Source organism: Phodopus roborovskii, unplaced genomic scaffold (genome assembly GCF_943737965.1).
Source record: "Phodopus roborovskii unplaced genomic scaffold, PHOROB, whole genome shotgun sequence".
NCBI lineage: Eukaryota > Metazoa > Chordata > Mammalia > Rodentia > Cricetidae > Phodopus > Phodopus roborovskii.
In genome coordinates, this window is record NW_026126418.1 from 44,100,933 (window position 1) to 44,120,717 (window position 19,785).

Below are 19,785 nucleotides of genomic sequence, written 5' to 3' on the forward strand. Positions count from 1 at the left end.
GGTTCTGATATAATATGTACAGCAGGTTATTAATGCATCATGTTCAGTTAATTTGTACTGAGGGTGTTTGCTGCATATTGAGTTATGTAAATAAAGAATTTCTAAGTTATGCTAGAGTTAAATAACAAGACTCCAAGAGAGGGTTACCCTGGGTCTGATGAAACATGAACTGATAATGAATGGATTGATGGAAGCTATGGAAAACAAAAGAATAATCTGGGAAGAAATAGGACATAAAGTTAGCATCTTTACAACATAGAAAGACCTACCCCACTGTGACTGTTTGACTTGCCATTACCTATTTAATTAACATGAAAACCAGAGTGTAGCATTGATAAATTTCAATTGTATTCAGTCCAGCCACATAGCAATTAACATATTAGGGAGTAATGTTTGAGGGTTTTCTTTTTATTGTAGTGGGGTTTAGTGTAGTGTAGTGTATTGTAGTTTCCTTATTCTTTGTTTCGTTGTCTTTCCTTGGACTAGTAACATAAAAAGTAAGCTCTACAAGTTCAAACACAAATGTTAATCTGGTCAGGCTCAATGTGGAGATGGATTTGTCACCCAAAGTTAGGAGTGCCAGACTGAATAGGAATAAAATTCATCATAGGTTTTCTCACAGGCAAACAAGCCCATGAAAGGCCACAGTCAAAGAGGATGGAGAGAGAGAGGACCTAAAATCCTGACTTTCTGAAACCACACATTTTCCTGAATGCCTAAGGAATCAACCTGCAGGAGAGGCTAAATTTAGAAAAAAGACTGAATTTGGAATGAAACCGTGAATTTAACAAAGATATTTAAGGATTCATATTAGATAAATTAGAATTCCTGGTTACGTGACTTACTGGTTAAGTCATCTTTTTTTGTACTATGATTATGGCCTTTGGTGAGAAAATAATAAAAGAAGATGACATAGGAAATTAATTGTTCTAAGTTCTGTAAATAAGCTGAGAAATCTGTTGAAAATATAAAAGAAACTTGTCTTCATAGTGGGAACTAGGTAAAGCTTTGGGTTTGTGAGTCAGTATTTTATGGATAAGCGCATGGATTTGGAAATTATCCTACTGCTTCCCCTGCTGGCTAGACTCAGAGCTATAAGCCTAGTATCATGATGTGTATGAACCTAGCAAACAGCATTTCTGTATTCAACTTAACTTGTGTTTTGTTTCTGCTGCTTTTTAAAATTTCTTGAGACAGTGTCTATATGAGCCAGGTGGGTCTCCAACTCATGATCCTCCTGTAGCTTCCTGAGTGTTAGGACTGCAAGTGTGTCTCCACATCTGGATATCATCTTTTATTTATGTAAACTTACATTTAAAAGACACTCTTTCCTACTAGTAGTAAGCCACTTTGTGTTCTTTTGATACAAGATGGGAGATAAGTATTGTTTATTACAGACTAATTTTACAGTTATGTGTGATTGTGAATGTGAGATGGGTGTGTGCTTGAGGGCAGTGATAGGCCACTGTGCATGTGTGAAGATGAGAGGACCAACCTGAAGAATCTGTTCTTCTCTCATGAGTTCCAGGGATCAAACCGAGGCCATTTATTCTGGGTGGCAGAGCCTTTTATTCACCAAGCCATCCCATTGGCCCTTTCAGGTATCTGTTAAATCTCTTTAGTGTGGTTAGACTTTCCAGGGAGTGGGGCATCTTTCTAAGGCCTTTTGTCTTTATAGCCCCCATAATTACAGTCCGCTATGTTAAATGTACCCTATACAAGTGTCTGAGTGAGAAGATGGAAAAGTGAGAGAAAGGAAAAAAGCCTTTTGTCACAGTGCCATGTATATCAACTGTCCCTTTTGTCTAAACTATAAGCTCTCTTCAAAAATTACGTTCATTTATTTCTGTGCATGTGTGTGCGCGCATAGTCAGAGAACAGCTTGTAGGAATTAGTTCTCTTCTACCATGTTGGTTCTGAGGGGTCAAATTCAGGTTGTCTGTGATGGCAGCAAGCACATTTGCCCACTGAGCCTTCTTTTGAGCCCAGAACTATAAACTCTTAACAGTAAAAATCTCACTGACTTTTGCTGTAAGAGCCACTTTGAATGACCAAAGTGTCACACTTATTTTCTGATCCTCTTCACAGTTTTCTTTATCATTTTCGAAATGTGAGCTGTGCTGGAACCTAATGTAGTCATGGACCTTTGAAACAGTTGAAATAATAACTTATAATTTAAAACTTGACTCTTTTTGTCTCGGTATATGAACACATAGCCCAAAGCTACCTGTATAGTCAGAATTACATTTACCATTTTCTCTGATGGAATAAGGACCGTGTTTGCATGCTAGGTGAAAACAGGATATTTGTGTTACTGAATTTGACCATTCTGAAAATTGACAGTTTCATTGTAGTAAAAGCATTGGTCATGTTAGCAACGGTGTTAATGTGACTCAGTACTCTTTTGTAATAACACAGTTGGCATTTATGACCAGACTTCTGAGAGCCTGTCCATCTGGCCCAGAATTTGGAATTGGTTTTTTTGTATTGATTTTTGTTGTTTTCTGTTTTTCCTATTTTAGTACATAAAAATGTTATTTTGCATAGTGTGTTAATATGAGCTTAATTTAATCAACATGACATGTTTGATTGATATGCTTATATTGTAAAATGGTCTTTAATAACTTTGCATTAAAATTATTGAATGTTGTATTCATGAGTACAAATATAATGTTAGTAATATGTTTTTAGCAAATAGATTTTTAAAGGTAAGTACAAGTTTTACAGAGTTTTAAAAATCACCTTAGATGCTTTGAAAGTAGTAATGTGTTTTTCATTTTGAGGAAGCTGAGGATTTTAGATTTTGTAGTGATAATTTAAATCAACCTCTATCCAACTGTATTACAAATCTCATTAAAAAAAAGGGGAAAAAGCAAATTTGGGAGGAAGAAACTAAGAAATGCAGTTTTCAAATTAGTAATTAGATTTTTTAGTGCTCAGGTGAATATTTTAAATTTTTGAAAAAGAACCTTAAAATGTAGGCAGTCATTCTACCTAATGTAAACTTTTTGATACATACCATTTTTTCAAAGATTGATACATATTTATACAGTAGTCTAATTGCCCTAAGAAAAATAGACTCGTGCTTTGACTATGATTTTAATCTTTTATTCTAACTTGGAAATTTCTTGTAGTTTCTTTCTTAAAGCAGTTGAAATTTAAGGGTAATTCTTTAGCAGGTTCTTGAGCTGTTATTTTCTTGTATTTAAAAAAAGAAATCTTGTTAGCAATACCTTATTTACAATTTGTTTGCAAAACCAATGTTTGAAAGCTCCTTAAGGCTGTGTGAGTTTGCTTTATTGTAAGTTGAGTTCATGCGTGTCAGAAATAAATCCTCCTTCAAAAGGAAGGAGAGGATTCTTCTCTTTATTGTAAGGTTTGACCTCAACTGAATTTAGAAGAGAACAATTACCTGAGCCGTCCTTTTACCTGGCTTAGTTTCATCACGTGAGCATTCCGGTTACCGGTGAGCTAAATGCTCCACCTGCCTCTTAGTTTGTTTACCAGGAAATCAAGATGTGTAAACTGCAGGAAGTACTATTTGACCCTCTCCGACAGTATCTCATTACAATAATTGCTAATCTCTGAATAAGACAGCCATGTTTTGTGAGAGAGAGGTTCTGTTAGGTAGATTTGAGGTGTTTCAGCGAACAGAGCATTGCAAATGCTAACTTGAATTGTGTTTTCATTATAGCGCTTGATAAAAGACATTGTGACCTTTGGGGTCAGCAGAGCTAGGATACAATAGTAAGTATTCTTTCAAGCCTTTCAACCGAGAATATCGTGGCTTGTTGTGGAGTGCTGCCTCTGCTCTGAATCGAAAGGATAATGGCTACTTCCTGATTAAACCCTCTCCACAGTAAGCTGCGAGTGTTGTGCTTAATGTCTTTCTGCTAACGAGAGCAGTTGCTGCTTTCTTTATTATGTATCACCGTGTTTTCGTTGACGAGTCTTTTATAAGTATTGCCTGAACTTAAACTTACATTTTGAGTAGAAACTACTGTTTTAAGTTTGGAGGATTTTTTTAAAAATTCGAAAGTATTTCTGTTTTGTGTCTCATAACCAACCATCTCATATGTATACTAACTGTATTTTGGGTAAAGAAGCAAGCTTTAAAAAAAAAAAGCATGGTAAGTTAAGCTGCCACTTGCATAGTGCTCTCAGTAAAATCCTGGAATAACATGAAATAAATCAGGTTGTTTTCAGACTCAGGAAGAGATTCTAATTTATTTTTTTCTGTAAGAAATTCTATTTCCATACTGTGGTAATGTATTGATAATTGTTTTAATTCTGTATTAAATTGTTTTCTTACGTTAATTACAAGAGCCTGTGCTATAAAAATGAATGTTAAGTACTCAAAGCATAAGAAGGAATAAAGAACCGCTTAGCTTTAATCCTGGAGCTGGCAGCCACCCCCATCTGTGGCCTTGGGACATTGTTTAAACTGCTTACCTCCTTTTCTTGTCACCTACCCAGGTGCTTAAGTAAAATGTGTTTGTTTGTTTATTTATTGCAGTATGGAGTATAAAGGGAACAGGTTTTACAAGCGTGTTTTATAAAATAGAGAATTAGCTTTACAGATAGGATCGTTAGTACTATTAGTATATAAAAAAGCAGAAGATTCGCAGCTTTACAATGAAATGATCATACAATTTAAACAGAATCCTGTTTTTCTTAAGCCTCCCTTACCAAAGAATTATGACTGTTGTTGGGCCCAAGGCTAAATAAGTTAATTCAGTAGGGTCACAAGGCATGCTTCTGGCCTTTCTAAGCATGAGCTTGTTCACAGACCAGAGAAGAATGCCTGTGTTATATGCTGGGAAGTGTAGGTTATTTAAATATTATCATCTTTAATATTCAAGCTCCAGTTATAGGTATTTTGTTTATGTGAGATAGTATTTTAAAATTATTAAAAATTAAATGAAGTTCCTGAAGAAGGCCATAGGATCTAAAATAGGCAAACATTCAAGAGTATTATTCTGGGGAACTATAATCATCTAGCTTGTTTTGTGAGAATTGAGGTTCCTCATTTTCAAAATGCTATTAAGTTCATTTTGACTCAGCAGTTTTTAATGTTATTGTTGTATCTCAAGAAGGTTCTAAATATTATGTTTAATGTCAAGTTATCAAAATAAAATTCACAGCAGTGCCTCTCTCATTTTGTAATGTTGAGTAATAGATACCATTTATTGTTACATAGAAACCAGTGAGCAAGCTCACTTACCTTTTTATGGTCATGTTGATCATACTAGGCACACAGTATCATTGCTTCCATTTTTGTTCCTGAAGAAATAATTGTAGAGAATTTAAATAATGTGATTAAGGTCTTTTTTTGTCAGAGTCAGGTGAGAAACTCTAACAGAACCCAGAATCCAGAACTCCAGAGTCATACAGAGTGTTAAGGAAAGATACTTTGTATTTGGCTGATTATAAGGGGTTCACACCTTTGGTTTAGATGGATTTATTTATCAGATATTATGGAGTACCCCCAAGCTGTCAGGCACTGTAAGAAATACAATTACTAACATTAGGAAGCCAAACAAAACCCTTGTCTCAAAAAGTTTAGTTTTATGTAAGAAGCAAAACCGTAGCAGGCTGAGATGGTACAGCGTGGTAAGTGGTAAGTGCAGGTAAACACACACTGCTAAGTGCTGTATAAAGCTATAGCCAATACATTGTTTTCACTGAAGATTTTTATTGTTACTCTTACTATTTTTGACATTCTGATGATAGGCCCTTAGAGAGTGTTAGACAGGAACTCCACCACTGAGCTGTTTCAGCCCACTGACTTCATTTACACATTGAATTTGCATGGCTTCTGGAGTATTCTAGATACCTTGGAAGTAGCAGTAAATAAACCTTCCACAGTTTACTTTTGTGTAACATAGTTCAGGTGGATATAAATTATAATGAATGATTTGTAAAACATAGAGCATGTTAGACTCTAAATGTTAATCAAAAATAAAACTAAAGAAAATGGAACAGGATAAATTTTTGTGGCTGTTCTGGGCTCTGACCAAGGAAATCTATGTACTTTCCAGGCAGAAAGCCTTTGGCAGGAACATGCCTGTTAAGACCTTAGTAAATAAATGGAGGCCATTGTGATTGGCCCTCTGAGTAAGGAAGAGGGGAGAGTAGGAAGGGGTGTCTCAGAAAGAGGCAGGAGAGGAGAGGCTGTTCACAGGAGACCTTTCAAGTCCCCTGTTAGGACATAGTGGAACTCGGGCCTTTGTATAAATCTAGTTTGTATTTTTAAAGGATCATTCTATTGACTATGTTGAGAATAGACTGTAGTCATGGAACATTGTTACAGAGTTCTTTAACAGAAGGAAGTGGTTTGGTAGAATTTAAACTGGATGTTTTGAAAGGTAAATCTGAAAAGATTTCTTGGTGATGCTCAGAGGTAAGAGGGAGAAAGGATGGCTGGAAGGATGAAGTTGCCATCAGCTGTGAGATACAGTGGTTTTCCAGGTGAACCAGGCTGGGTAGGGATAAGGAATTCGGACTTTTTCTATGTGGTACATTTGAAGTACCTATTAGAAGTGCAAAGAGATGTAGGAAGACGTCACCACAGAGCTAACAATCTACATTGATATTGAGGAATGGATTTGACTTATCCCAGCATAAGAGATGTTTATTGATAAAACTCAGACATGGTCCCTGTAAAACACCTTGGCATTGTCATCTTTACTTACTAACTAGAGTAGCATCCAACCATTTGGAAAGTACTGTTATTATTGTAAAATTATTTTATATGCATTTGTGTCTTGCCTGCATGTGAGGGTGTCACATCCCCCAAAACTGAAGTCACAGGTGTGAGCTGCCAAGTGGGTGCTGAGATATTAATTGAACCTGGGTTCTATGGAAGAGTAGCCAGTACTTTCAACCACTGAGCCCTCTCTCCAGCCCCAAGTATTATTATTTTAAATGTAATAAAATTGTTTTTCAAAGAACTAAGTAAGTACCTTGGCTAGTTAAGTTTTCATAGCATTTCAGTGGCTAATCATGTGCTGTATCTGAGTACATTAGCTGTTGATTCTCAATACAGTGCCAAGACAAATATTATTCTCATTCTACTTGGTGAGAAAATGAGGACAACAGAATTTAATTGTCTAGAGTCCTTGATGGTTAGTTAGGCCATTGATAGATATCATTCACTGTGCCCCATATTTTAAAAATGTGTACTCTTAACCAAAAACCTTGTTTGAGGACCCAAGAAGGTTTTTTTGGAAACATCAGTTCCCATCCTGTATTCTAATACAGTGATACTCTACAGAACAAGCTTGTGCATTCTTGGTCATTGAGTCAAGCCATCTGTCAGTCCTTTAAACATTTTTATGATTTCACTACCCTCCCCATTACAGACGTGCCCTCCTCTCCTGCCCACAGTAACCCCTTAGAGTGCTCAATAGAGTAGCTGACAATTTCAGCTGCTATCATCATCTTCATTTTTTCCCCTAATACATTGTGACCTTAGAAATTCACCATTCTGTGAAAAGTGGTAAGATAGTGGAGATTAAAAGGATATAAGGACTTTCTAGTTAATAAAGAATGAATTTTAATTTCTGTCTTGTCAGTTTACAGACTAGCTCTGTTTGCCTCCCCTTTAGCTTCTGTGGTGTTTTTCTTCATTGACTGTACCTAAGTTCCAAGATGCCAATAGGTGTGTTCATGGCCTGCCATTGTTGTATTTCAGTGCAGACTGGTACTCCACCTGGCCATCGGAATGGGTTTGTTTTATGTCTAGAAGTACATGCCTTTAACTTTTGATACAGTGCTGATTTTTTCAAAGGAATAGAAATAGTTCATTCAAACTTCTTAACATCTTTTTTTAAAGTCTTCTATTTTATTGTCATACTCAACAAGTTTTGTAAGTAATTTATTTAAATGTCATAATCATTTAATCTATTTAAATTATTTGGTTGCTCTGCAAAATATCTTTAAAGTAATTGTACCTAAACTATCTGTAATTTTCAGATTTTAAATAGCCCTGCTAAGAATTAGAATTATATATGTTGACTATTTATATAGGCATAGAAAATGTTAGCATATACATTGTCAGTGTGTTACTCATTTTAAGAGTATGTATTTGCCAGGCAGTGGTGGCACACTCCTTTAACCTCAGCACTTTGGAGGCAGAGGCAGGTGGATCATAGTGAGTTCAAGGCCAGCCTGGTCTACAGAGCCAGTTCAAGGAGAGGCTCCAAAGCAAAGAAACCCTGTCTCAAAAAAAAAAAAAAAAAAAAAAAAAAAAGCAAAATCTTATGTATTTTTCTGGAATGCTTTTCCTTACCATTTGTTATTGAAATTTTCACTTACTGTGTTTGTGCAACTGTAGGACTGAATTTCGTGTTGCTTTTACATGTAGTGTGTTATTAGATCCTGTTTTGACAGCCCGAGCCACCGTGAACATATTTTAGCAAATAAAATCCAAACAAATATTAAGTATGAGTATTGATTTGATAACTTAAGTAATTTTCTTGGTGTTATAAGCAATGCATAATCAAACATTAAATGTGTTACAGAAATTTTAAAACATTAGGCATCTCAGAAATTTATTAATTGCTAAATGAGTGAGCTATAGAAATAAATCACTTTGGCAGGAAGGGAAACCTGGTAAGTAGAATGCCAAAGGAGACATTTTCATTAAACAGACTAGAGCACTAAAAAAAGCTTCAAACACTAGTTTAAGAAATAAATTTCCTGAGACAGAATTAACTGTCTAGCAAATCACCCTATAGTACACAATTCAATAATTACTTGCCATTTGGACTATTTCTTTGGGGACAGAGCTTCACTGTAGTGCCCTGAGTAGCTGGAATTCGCTGTGTAGACCAAGCTACTTTAGAACTCACAGAGAGAACTGTGTCTCTGCTTCCCAAGTGCTTTAGTTAAAGCCTGTCCAACTGTGCCTGGTTCCTTGACCATTTGAATGTATATAATTCAGTAGCATTTGTCATATTCAGTATTGTGCAGGTATTTCTTATTTCCAAAATGTTCTCACCATCTCAAAATTCTGTAGTCGTCAAATGAGTAGAGTCCTACTCACTCTAATCTGTTTTTAGTCCTGTAAATATCTCATATTCACACAATATTTATGGTTTTATCGGGCAGGTTTATTCTCCTTATCACAAAGTTTTCAAGGATTGTCCCTCTTGTAGAATCTTTGGAACTTCATTGCTTTACATAACTCAATTATGTAAATAAAAGAAGCATGATCTATACTTGTATAGCATCCATTTATATGTTTTGTTTTATCTTTTGTTTTTTTTGGGGGGGGGCGTTGTTTTGTTTTCAAGACAGGATTTCTCTGTATAACAACCCTAGCCATCCTAGAATTAGTACTGTAGATCAGGCTGGCCTCAAACTCACAGAGATCTAACTGTCTCTGCCTCCCAAGTGCTAAGATTAAAGGTGTGTGCCACAATTGCCCAACCCATTTATCTGATCCGCCTTTAGTTCCTGTGGTAATATCATGCTTAGCCTTAGAGAATTGTCATGCTTCAGTTGAAGGAAACATTCACTTTGTGAACCTAGTATTATATAGAAAGCATGGAGGGTATGGAGACAAGGCTCAACAGTTAAAAGTGCTTGCTACTCTTGCAAAGGACCAGTGTTCCATCCTTGGCACCCAGGTCAGGGCTCACAGCTAGCTCCAGGGCATCTGACATCCTCCTTTGACCTCCCTTGGCACCCACATGAGCATGCTCAGACATGTAAGCATACATAAGTGATATAGTAAAATTTAAAAAGAAATTATGGAAAAGATTAGGTGAAATCATTAATGCTTTCCACATATATCTTGGAAACAAGAAAAGGAAAAACAACCATATATATTGTGTGTGAGAATGTGTTTGGGTATAAAGGATTGCTGCTTATAGTGAAGCTATCAAAAACGAAGCATTCTGGTTGTACAGGATCCCGGTCTGCATGAAGCATTTTACAGGCTGGATTACTCATTCCTTAGGAACTCTTTATAAACAAATATGTGTTGATGTTTCTATAGGTAATTCTTATAACTTAGTGTTTCTGTTTTGAAGATTGTTTATGTTTAGTTGCTTACTACTGAAATGAAGAGCAAGAAGAAGCCTTTTGCTCTAAGAACAAATTTCCCTAAGAGGAATATTATATATATATATCCTCAAAGCACAAACAGTGAGCCACACATGTGGGTTCAGAAGGATCTGGACAACACTGACTGATAGTGAGTTATCCAGGTCTGGGTATTGTTGGGATGGTGGGTTATTCAGTTTGGGATAGTGGATTATCCAGTTATGGGTATTGTTGGGGATAGTGGGTTAACTAGGCATGGGTATGATTGGGATATTGGGAGTATTTTCTGAAAATCAAAAGAAAAACTAATTAGAAACATCTTGTCAAAGATAGAAATGAAAATATATATCCTTCATCGAAAATATATATCCTTGAAAATATAATCCTTTGATGCACAAGCAACTTGAAACCACTAATAATTTTGAGAAACTTGACAGATAATTCATGAATTCTTTTTAGTGCTGATTACAACTCTAAGGCAAGTTGCTTTATCCAGATTTAAGGCTACTTGATTTTTGTTCTGCCTAAGCACTGTAATGTGATTATCAAAGGTTGGATTGGAAAACTCATGGGAAGTGAGTTTATACTTGGTTAAAACAAAAGTCTTTGCTGGGTCTGGTGGCACATGGGGAGGAATAGGCAGATGGATACTTTGAGTTCAGGGTCAGCATGGTCTACATAGTGAGTTCCAGGCTAGCCAGATCAGTGAAGTGAGACCTTGTCTCAAACAATAATAACAGAAGAACTGTTTATCGAGCACAGAATTGTATTAGTCAGAATACTTTGAATAACCTACAAAATACATTAAAATAACTAGATAAAATGTTTACACATTTTCTTACTGAGAGATTGTTGATCTGGCAAGAAAATAAGGATTTGGAGCTGGAGAGAGAACTCACTGGTTAAGAGCCATTGCCGCTCTTCCAGAGTACCCAAATTTGTTTCCCAGCATCCAGGTCAGGCAGTTCACAACCTCCTGTAACTCCAGCTCTGCCCTCTTCTGGCCTGGTACACATGTGGAATACACACAGAGACACATGTATATACACATAAAAATAAAATAAGCCGTTAAAAAATAAAATCAGAAAATGAGTCAGTGTAGCCAAAATTAAAAGAAGTTACCTTTCTTTCTCTTTTTCTCCTTTCCCCCTCCCTCCCTCCTCTTTTCCAGAAAATGTTGAGGGCAATAACATCAGAGGGTATATGTGCGTGCGTGCGTGCTTGCGTGCATGTCTGTGTGTGTGTGTGTGTGAGTGCACACGCGTATGTTAGAGAACAATATTGGGCATCATCACGAATGGCATCCATTTCCTTTTAAGACAGCCTCTCATTGGTCTGGAGCTAACCAATTAGATCACACTGGCTGGGCAGTAAGCCCCAGATGTTCTCCTGTTTCCATCTTCCCAGTGCTGGGGCATATGTAGCCACTTTTGGGTTCGGGGCTCAAATTTAGGTCCTCATGCCTATAAGGTAGTTGCATTACCAAGCAAAGCCATCTTTCTTGTCCCCTTTTAGGTCAAAGAACCTGCAAAACCTCAAGGTTTGAGTACCTATTTATATGGCTTTATTTATATCCCATAACAGTCTTAATGTATATATTCACACCACACACATGTAGTGTTTTTATTTCAAAGCATATGTACTTTGAGTTGGAAATTGGTGCGTTTTATTTAATTATCTTGTATATTACATTTAACTAGGTTGTGAGATGATTCTTAAGTCTGGCAAACATGTATCATTTTAAATCAAATCTTATCTACTAAAGTGAATTTTTGAAAGATCATTGTACGTTGTACGTTGGCCTAAGTTAAGTTATATTTCCAAGTTGATAAACAAACAAACAAACAAAAAACAAATAAATGGTGAGAAACTAACAAACTAGACTTGAGCTTTGGTGTATTCTATGTATTTAACGCAGGAGAAGTAGGTGTGGTAGCACATGCCTATGACCTTGGCACTTAGGAAGCTGAAGGGAAGTTGTGAGTTTGAGACTACCCTATATATTGTACAATAAGACTGCATCTCACAAATTAAACCAAAACTAAATTTCATAAAAGGTAGTGACATATGTTCCTAGAGAGATGGTTTGACAGTTAAGTGCACTGGCTGCTCTTCCAGAGGACCAGAACTTGATTCCTAGCATCCACATGGCAGTTCACAGGCATCTGTAAACTCCAATTCCAAGGTATTTGATGCCTTCTTGTGGTCTCTGAGGGCACCAGGCATTTAAGTGATGCACAGACATACATGCAGGCAAAACACCCACATAAATAAGACAATAAAATTAGATAGGATTTCTGTGTGGAGTGCTGGCTGTCCCAGAACTTACTATGTAGGTCAGATTGGCAGGTCTGCCTGCCTCTGCCTTCCAAGTGCTGGGATGCTGGGGTTAAAGGCATATGCTGCCACCACCCATAGAATTTTAATTTCTTAAATAAAAATTTAAATTCATAGAAAAGGCTTTTGTTCCAGCAAGAAGTTGTCATCAGAAAATTTTATATGATATACTTTGTAAGTCAGGTTAATTGAGCAATAGGACAAATATACACATATCTTTGTCTTAATGACCATGTACAGTATATTTGCAGAGACCAAACAAATATGGGTGTTTGGCTCATCTTGTTAAAGTCACTTGATTAGTTTATGGTAAGACCTGGCTTTCGTAGGTTAATGACTTTGGAAATGAAATGTTTGTAGCATGTCAGCTCTTGTGGATGATCATTCATTCATTCAATTCATTCTTCCAGTGAAAGTTTGTAATTGGGTCATGGTCTTCTAAAGCGGACAAAATAGATACAGTATTTAACATCTTACTTGCAGGAGACAGACAATAAATAATAAAATTTGTATAATGCATAGAATAACATTGTAAGTTCTAAGAAGTGCTGGTGGTGATGGTATCCACATGATGAGTAGGAAAAAAAAAATCTAATAAAGAATGATGTGACAGGACAGTTGGCCACTCTATACTAACCCTATAGAGGAGTCCAAACCCTTGTATTGTGCAGAGTTGAGTTGCCGTGATAGAGGGCGTAGGTTTAAGATGTTAGATGTGCTCAGCATCACGTTTGTAATTAGCACTGTAGCTGGACAGGGAATCCAGGCTTCCATTCCCCAGTGCTCCTTGTTGTATTTAGTTTGTTTGAGATAGGGCCTCTCACAGGTTCAAGGTAGGGCTCAGTGGCAGAGCACTTACTTGTCTATCCTGTGTTGGATCCCAGTTTTAATTCCAAAATATGCTTTTTTCAAAAGTAAGACTGGGTCTCATGTCACCTAGGCTGGGCTCAGACTCCCTAGCTAAGGCTAGCCTTGCACTTCTGATCGTCTAGATTCTCCTGCCTCCTGAGTGCTCAACTGATTTTCATCCTTTTGTGTTGCTTTTTGTTGCTTTTGTTTTTATTTGTGGAAAGTCCTTACTATGTAGGCTAGGCTAGCTTGGAACTTGTTATCTAGCCCAAACTGACCTCCAACTTGCAGTTTTTCTGCCTCATAGAGATCTGCTCATAGAGATCTGCTTGCCTCTGCCTCCTGAGTGCTAGGATCAAAGGCGTGAGCCACCACCACCTGGCCTGGAAGAATCATATTGCATGAGCTAATACTTATGACAGCAACCATCACTTCAGCTTAAATAATTTGTTCGTTTGTTTGTGTTTTACTAGTATGGTTATGTGATTGTGTTAACAGATGAAAGAATAATTGAAATGCAGGATTTCATCTGATTACTATCTTTAGCAAAGCCTTTAACAAAGCAACCAGAAGCACTGAAATTAGTGAATATCAAAAGATCATTCAGAGAAGCCAGGGTCTTATATAAATAACAAAATGAAATCTTCAAATAGAAAAAAATAAGGAAAAAAAAAAACCACAACATAGACACGGTGGCTCATGTCTGCAATCCCAGTACTTGGGAGACTGAAGCAGGAGGACTGTAAGTTTGAGACCACCCTGGGCTAGAGTGGGAGCTGGTCTCAAAGCAAAAACACCAAAAAAATTTAAAAACGGCCAGAGTAGGATGGAATGGATATGGGAGGCATCATTATGGGCAAGCACATACAAGTGTCTCAGGCCCTTTAACATTCATCATTGAGCTTTGAATGATAAAGTGGAATGTGTGGACTTAGCTAGTCGTATTTCACCCCACCCCAAACTTTGTTTTAAAGGCCTTAAAGATTTGTGACATTTGGTCTGCTTTTAAACAGTGATAAAATTGGTGTATGTGAAAAAAGCTCAACTGAGGACAATACATTCCCTCCCTTTTTGAAGGGTTAGGGTTTGTCATGGTCACCTAGTCTGTTACTGGTAAAGAGTTTTGAGATAGTTCCTTCGTTCAAGAGCAATGTGATCATGTTAGGAGTAAGAATCACTGCCCTCAGAGCCTTCTGGACAGACCTGGTGATTAAAATTGCCAGATCCAACACCCACATAGTCACAGTCACTGCCTGTTTCCTATCATAAACAGCAAGATAACTCACAGGAGGCCAGTCAGAGAGTTACATGCTGGGTACCATGTCCACAATGCTATCACCCCACCCTCACCCCCCACCCGCATGTTATCACTACCAGGCCTACTACTTCACACCCCAGCACTCAAGAACCTGAAACAAGAGGCCAGCCTTATCTACATAGAAAATTCTAGGCTAACTAGGGCTATATAATGAGACCATGAACCAAAAAATTAAAAACAAAAACAAACAAACAAACAAAAAACCAATAATTTAGAAATGCTTCCCAGCTTCTTTCCTCAAACACCAATTAGCCTTCTCTTTTAGTTGAGCAAATCTGTAAAGGATGGGAGCTCTGTGTCCAGTTATAGGAGTGTAGCCAGCACTGGCCAGTTTCAGGATAAGTGCCGGGCCATGTCTACTATTACCAGCAATATTGCTGTCATGAATGAAAGCAAGAATTGCTCATCTGAAAACTGGAATAATAATATCCTATTTGTTGTTAGGCAAGTGAGAATATATGTGTATACATTTAAATTTCAATTTTGGTGATTGTCATGTATTTTCATTCAAGCCTTCAAATTTTATGAGCTCGAGACTCTAAGGAAGACAGTAGTGTCTACTGGTAAAGGTCTCAGCGTGGTAGAAAGCCACATATCTGAACACTGCCATGTGGCTTAATTAGAATTTAATTAGAAATATACAAGAGTAAGAAGAGGGGAACCAGGTTTGCTTGTGAGTCAGAATGCTTCTCCAGTTCTTGGAAGGCCTGGAATGTGAGGACAAATTCAGCAAGGAATGAAAGGACTTTGCAAGCCTGTGAGTGCCTAACATCTAACACATGGTGTGGATTAAAGGGGGATTCATCAATCTGGAAGAGGAAGACATTTTGTCTTCTGATATCAGAGTGAGAAAGTTTTCTATTTTTAGCAAGGACCTGGAATATTTATTTATATTGCAGAGAGTGACAGCGACACTTGAAGAGCTTAAACAAGAGGGTGGCAGAATCAGTTTTCTGTCAAGGGTTACTGCTTTGAAAAAGTCAGGATCACGACTGATTACATAGAAGACAAAAGGAGAGGTGGGGATTAGAGCTCTGCAGGTGATAGCAGTGTTTACAGTAGATAGTGAGTGATGCTGCAGACAGAAAGATGCCCAGTAGCATCCTTAGAATCTGGGGCTTGCAGCTCTCTTTGTAGCAGCATGGCCAGTCATGTGACTGTTGAAATGAGGCCAAGAAACAAGTCTGGCCCATGCTTGGTTCAAACTAGTTAGTCCCTAAACTGGGCTCATGTGGCTGTAGCAGGGCGGCTTTTGTTTTGTTGTTTGAATACTTACAACATGATGATGGAAGATTAATTAGAGTGAGTACTTGAGAGTTACTTGAATCCCTGGCCTATTATTTCCCCCTATCACACATGAGCAGTTATAGGCATTCTATATTCAGTCTTGAACAGAGTCCAAAATCAGGAATCAATAAAATCAAATAATATTCTATCAGAGAGAGAGAGATCCAAAATGTTGTTTTCCTCAGCTTTATGGAAATCTGATTATATATCATATACTTTATTTACCATTTCATATATCATTCAGTTTTTAGTTATTCATAAATTCATGCATTTGCCACCACAATTAAAATATCTTATCGTCACCCAGAGTACCCCAGTTCCTCATTTCCTCCCAACCCACACCCAGCTCTAAGGACTGCTACAATGATCTGAGGTAGGAATGGGTGTTTGTAACTTCTTGACCTCTTATCTATGGAACTGAAAATAGGGGCTCACACGGATCGCAGAACTGGCAAGACACCTGTATTTTTAAAGTAAAGAATTAGGACAGGGTACGGGCTCAAGACTGACAGTAGCTCACATGAGTGAGGGTTCTTGACCTCTAGTGTTTGGAACTTCCTTTTATGAGGTACAAAAGAGGAGTTTTGTTCTTCCCTTTTAGACATTGATAATTTTCACATGAACTATAAATTTTAATATGATTTAACTTATCATTTGAAATACATTCCTTCTCCTTTTATTATTTTATGAATTTCATACTTTTGCCCCTGACTGATATCCTCAAGTATTAGAATATCATTAGGTTGTATTTGGAAGGATCAAGACCAAATGTAATAATGCTCAGGAGTATAATGTGAGGTCCTAGAAGGGATATGGTACTTGCCTAACATGCCCAACGCCTTGAGTTCAGTCCTGAGCATCACAAACAAAATAACACACTTCATATGTCTTGATAAGACCTACACTGAATGTGTGGACCATTGCTTGACAGAAAAATACAGGGATATAATGGGTATTAACTATGAGCCAAAATGTCTAGTGTATTTCAGTAAAGTAAAACAAAGTACTAACCAACAGTAAACTATTCTAAAAGTGAGCCGTGTAGTAATTGTGACGACTCTGAAAGTATCCTTTAGAAACATTTTATTAAATGATTAAACTTAATACAATTATCAAGAGATTAATGTTAATGTGATCTGATGACAGTACACCTACTGCAACTCCAAACTAGTTGGAACTGTAAATGCTTCACTGCAAATCTTCAAAGGTTAGTTTATATTTGTGCTCCTCAGAAGGCTAAACATAAGAGTTACCATGTGACCCAGCAATTCTGTTCTTAACATGCCAATCTATTTCTAATAGGAACTGAACTATGTATCTACATAAGCACTGTATGCCCATGTTAATATCCACTGTTTGTAAACTCTAAAAGTAAAAATAGCCCAGGTGATCATTAACTGGTAAATGTATGCGATAAGGTACAAAATGAAATGCTATTTACCAATAAAAAGGAATGAAGTATTATATATGCTATAACATGGAATAACTTTGAAACATGGTTTTAGGTGTCACTGCATGATTCTTTTTTGCAAATTATATAGAATAGTCAAATTCATCGAGACTGGAAGCTGATTATAATTCTAACACAATGGATCAGGATAATTTAGTAATTTGGACTATACTTGGTTTCAGTCACCCAGTCCTTCTTCTGATAATGTACTTAACTGCCCAGCTCCTTGCCTTCACATGTATGTCTCTCTCTCTCTCTCTCTCGATAGCAGGGTAAGGGCCTCTGTCCTTAATAACCATTCAATTGAGACAGTTTTTAGTCAAATTTCCCATCTGTATATGAAGGAAACCCAAGCCCATCTGAGTTGTTTTAGGGTGAATATGAATTAAGACCAACTTCTGTCTTCAAAAACACTTAGGGGAAATCTCCTATTTATCATCTTATATCTATATATAATTGGGTATGCATATGATTTAAATCTGATGCATTGTGGAGAAAGACATGCATAATATAAAGTTAGTAGAAGTTAATGTATGAATTATCAGTGTCTCAACAGAAAGAACTTGGTCCCTAAAGTACTGAAAAAGGGAACACTGCAGTCTGAACCAAGTTCACTTTTGATTTGTGAACTTACAAAATTAAGCATAAACATATAAGGAAAAAGCAACACAGTTGCCTAAGAACAAACTAAAACTTTGTAATTACCTGAAGTCCACACAAGATTGTTCTCTCTGGAGGGCAGTGTTGGCAAGGTGTGGGTAATGTATTGATAAGCATGTGTGCAGGCTTACCTGTGAGAGAGATGTACTTGCTGTTGTAAATCCCCTGCACATTTCAGTTACCTTTAGTCACGTTTAATTGATGAAGAACAGGTATTGACTTATTGAGCTTTCCTCTTCCTATATCTTTCCTTTGGCAAACTAAAGCAGTTTTCTTCTCTATTGTGACTAAGAACAACTACCCAGAAGTGTGCTGGGACCTCCCTCTTATGATTAGCCCCATTTTATTGATACAGAAACTAAGGCTCAACAGACATACTGCTGTGTGTTGTAGAACACAGTGAATTTGGGAACTACCGAACAATAAAAAGTCAATGTAACTAGCAGCCTCCTGGGTAGATGCTGAAGCTCTCTATAATTCAAAGACTGGGAGTTGTGACCTGGAATTAGTCAGATGCAGTTAAGGATACAGTGACTCTTGGACTTTTTAGCTTTTGTCTCAGAAGAGGCTAAGATGCAGCCTTTCTTCAGTCATCCTGGATCTGGTTCCTCAGACACCAGTTGCCTCCACCGTGCCACCCAGGTTCGAAGGTGTACCTGAGGCGAGCTAAGTGCCACGTCTGCCTTGGCTTCCAAGATTGGTGTGTCGTGTTCCCATGTCATCCATGCCTTCCCTGCCCCCTTCCTCCCCACCCCCAAGTCTTGTCACCAGAAAAGTTGGTGATGACATCGTCAAATCACCCAGTAACTGGAAAGGTCTGAGGATTATTGTGAAGCCGACCATCCAGAACAGACAGGCCCAGATGAGGTGGTGTTCCCTGCCTCCACCTGGTCATCGGAGCCACCAAGACACAGAAAGAAGCAGACAAACATTAAACAGTGGAAATACCACTTTTGTTGAGATTGTCAGGTGCTGCCCAGCAGATGCGGCACTCAGTCTTTACCCAGAGAACTTCCTGGAATATTAAGGAGATCCTGGGTACTGCACAGTCTGTAGGCTGCAGTATGACTGGCCTCCATCCTCATCTCATCATAGATGACATCAGTGATGCAGTAGAATGCTTAGCTAATTAAGAAGCAACAACTACAGTTAAAGACAAATAAGAAAAGACTCTTGGGTCTGTGTTTACTGGAATGCAGTGTTTGGACTATGGAAGGGAAACCTATCTCAGGCATATAGATAGCCTGAGCAGTGATGAGAAGTAAGTGTGGCATGATATTTGTTCAGGAAATTTCTACTAGCCTTTTTAGGTTGCAAGGAAGATAGCTCACAGAAACACAAACAAAAAGATGGGTATGTATCCAAACATTTTGGAGAATGAAAGGAACTCAGAAGGATAGGTCTAAGGAGAAGAATCTGGGCTTAACTGCACTCTTACCCATGAAGTTCACTCACTCCTTTTCTCTGTGCATGTGCTCTGTCATTGTCCCAGCCAATTGTTTACTGGTTAATTTTTGTCACCTCAGCACAAACTAGAGACACCAGGAAAGAAGGAACCTCTGTTAAGGAATTGTCAGGGGGCAAGTCTGTAGGACATTTTCTTGATCAGTGATGGATGTGGGAGGTTCCATCCCTGGGCAGGTGGGACTGGTCTGTTTTTAAGAAAGTTGGAGCCAGGCAGTGGTGGCGGCACACCATTAATTAATCTCAGCACTCAGGAGGCAGAGGCAGGCAGATCTTGGTGAGTTTGAGGCCAGCCTGGTCTATAAAGCAAGTTCCAGGATTGCCAGGGATATAGAGAGAAACCCTGTCTTGAAAAAACAAAAACAAA

At 37.7% G+C, this 19,785-nt stretch overlaps 1 protein-coding gene across 23 annotated transcripts in view; it reads left to right on the forward strand.

Annotated features, from left to right (window-relative positions):
* The window catches only part of Baz2b (bromodomain adjacent to zinc finger domain 2B), a 213,283-nt gene that overhangs the window by 79,126 nt on the left and 114,372 nt on the right, over positions 1–19,785 (forward strand). Inside the window, exon 1 of one of the 23 annotated variants that reach the window (XM_051184607.1) lies at positions 3,612–3,747. The exons of the other annotated variants lie outside the window; for them this stretch is intronic. The gene's annotated coding sequence lies outside the window, so the exon portion shown is untranslated. Of the gene's footprint in view, positions 1–3,611; positions 3,748–19,785 lie in introns of those variants that run through there. 23 annotated transcript variants of the gene reach the window in all.